The sequence below is a fragment of the Myotis davidii genome, unplaced genomic scaffold, assembly GCF_000327345.1.
Source record: "Myotis davidii unplaced genomic scaffold, ASM32734v1 scaffold3889, whole genome shotgun sequence".
NCBI lineage: Eukaryota > Metazoa > Chordata > Mammalia > Chiroptera > Vespertilionidae > Myotis > Myotis davidii.
Genome location: NW_006299624.1, coordinates 11,833 through 14,274, shown reverse-complemented (window position 1 = coordinate 14,274; position 2,442 = coordinate 11,833). Strand labels below are relative to the sequence as shown.

Here is a 2,442-nt window from a genome sequence, read left to right as displayed (position 1 = left end):
ACAATCAGTGTGCTCAAAGCTGCCTGGAGCAGGAACTTCAGACAAACAAGTGTGGGTGCTGAATTGTATGAGGTGATTGGGTACTTACTAAATTATTTAAATTCATTGGCATCATCAGACATGCCCCACAACTACCACTAAAGCCCCCCTTTCCCTTCTCAAAAGGACATTTAGAACACACACACACACACACACACACACACACACAAAAAAAAATCCCCTGGGAGAAAGAGGACAAAAACCTCCCTTTTGAAACTCCCAGCTTTGTAAATTCAGTGGGTCTCAGAGTGAGTGAAGTAATCAGCGAAGCACATAAGGGCAGCCAGTCTACAGAGCCTTGAAAACCAGAGCTGTGCGTCAGTGACCCTAACATTTGTCACAGGAAATTTTGGAAGAAAGCATGCTTTAGGTCAAGGAAAGATAATCTACAACCTCAGCTGCTACTGTTAGTAGAAATCCTACTCTCACTAGAAATTCAGAATTAGAATCTGATGATCTGATGAGGAAATATATTCTGATATCATGTACCAAAGCATAAATAATGGTGCTAAGTGCTGTACTGCTTATTTTTTTTATTGTTATTATTAAGGTATTACAAATGTGTCCTCATTCCCCCATTAACCCCCAACCTCCCCACACACACACACTCATGCTCCCATCCCCCTGTTGTCCATGTCCATTGGTTTGGCTTATATACATGTATACAAGTCCTTCGGTTGATCTCTTCCCCTAACCCCCGCCCTCCCCTACTTCCCTTCTAGGGATTGATAGCCTGATCGCTGTTTCTCAGTCTTTGGGTCTGTCCCTTTTCATCAGAGTATTCTTTTTTATGAAATACCTATTTGATTCTCTTGTCTATTGCGGTTGTCTGCCTAATTTTTAGTGATAAGTATGATTTCTTTATATATTACGGATACAAGATTCTTGAGGAATAATGTGTTACAAATCTTCGCCCACTATGTGGCTTGCCTTTTTACTCTTATAATAGTTTCTTTTGATTTAAAAAATGTTATAATTTTGCTGTTCTATATTTTAAGCCTTCATTTTTTCATCTATAAAGTAGAGATTATGATAGTATTTCACTCATAGAATTGTCATGAGAATTAAATAGAAGAATGCATGTACTCCTGGCACTAAATGACACTCAGTGAATATTATTTTTACTCCTAGTGCCACTTGTTTCTCTCCCCATCAAACCTTCCATATCCTTCTGTTTCCTCTGTTTTGAATCTCAGAGAGAGCATGCTGTAACAGAAAAGGCTGGTCATTTGACCTTGATTCATTCTTAACTTCTCTGGGCCTATAGTTATTTGTAAAATGGGGTTCCCATCACCTTTGGGGTTCAATTTTCTCCCTTTCCTATTGAACATTACTACGTACCAGCCACTAAAGAGGAAAAAAAGAATATTAGACATGATTCGACTCCGTGAGGCAGTGGGGACAGCGAGAGGATGAACAACAAGTTCGACACATTGAAAGATGATGACAGTGGTGACCATGATCAGAATGAAGAAAACAGCACACCGAAAGATGGTGAGAAGGAAAAAATGGAATGGGACAAAAGTCAGAGCAGCAGCAAAAGGAAGGCTGTTGTCCCGGGACCAGCAGAGCATCCCTTGCAGTACAACTACCCTTTCTGGTAGTCCAGGAGAACCCCCGGCTGACCCACCAGCTCACAGAGCTATGAACAGAATATCAAACAGATTGGCTCCTTTGCTTCGAGAGGAGAGATCTCCTTTGCTCCACGGTGGAGCAATTCTGGAGGTTTTACAGCCACATGGTACGTCCTGGGGACCTGACAGGCCACAGTGACTTCCATCTCTTCAAAGAAGGAATTAAACCCATGTGGGAGGATGATGCAAATAAAAATGGTGGCAAGTGGATTATTCGGCTGCGAAGGGCTTGGCATCGCGTTGCTGGGAGAATCTCATCCTGGCCATGTTGGGGGAACAGTTCATGGTTGGGGAGGAGATCTGTGGGGCTGTAGTCCCTGTCCGGTTTCAGGAGGACATTATTTCAATATGGAATAAGACTGCCAGCGACCAAGCAACCACAGCCCGAATCCGGGATACGCTTTGGCGAGTGCTTAATCTACCTCCCAATGCCATTATGGAATACAAAACCCACACCGACAGCATCAAAATGCCAGGCAGACTGGGCCCCCAAAGGCTCCTTTTTCAAAAACTCTGGAAGCTGAGGGTGAATGTGCCATGACCTTCTCCCTCTCTGGATGGCACCATCATTGAAGCTGGCATCATCGGAGTCTCTTGTTCTGTTGGCGTGCTACCTGGAAGATTCTTCTGTGCTGGACAAGAGGAATTGGAAGAGCATTTTATGTTTTAAGAACAGGCTGACATACAGCAGCTACTACAACAGCTGAGATCACTTAATAAATGGTGCTAAACTAAAAAAAAAGAAAAAAAAAGAACAAAAAAAGAATTG

General features: G+C 42.7%; 1 pseudogene; it reads left to right on the top strand.

Moving 5' to 3' along the window:
* Positions 1-1,435: 1,435 nt before the first annotated feature.
* Positions 1,436-2,415, top strand: LOC102758611 (annotated as a pseudogene).
* Positions 2,416-2,442: the final 27 nt, after the last annotated feature.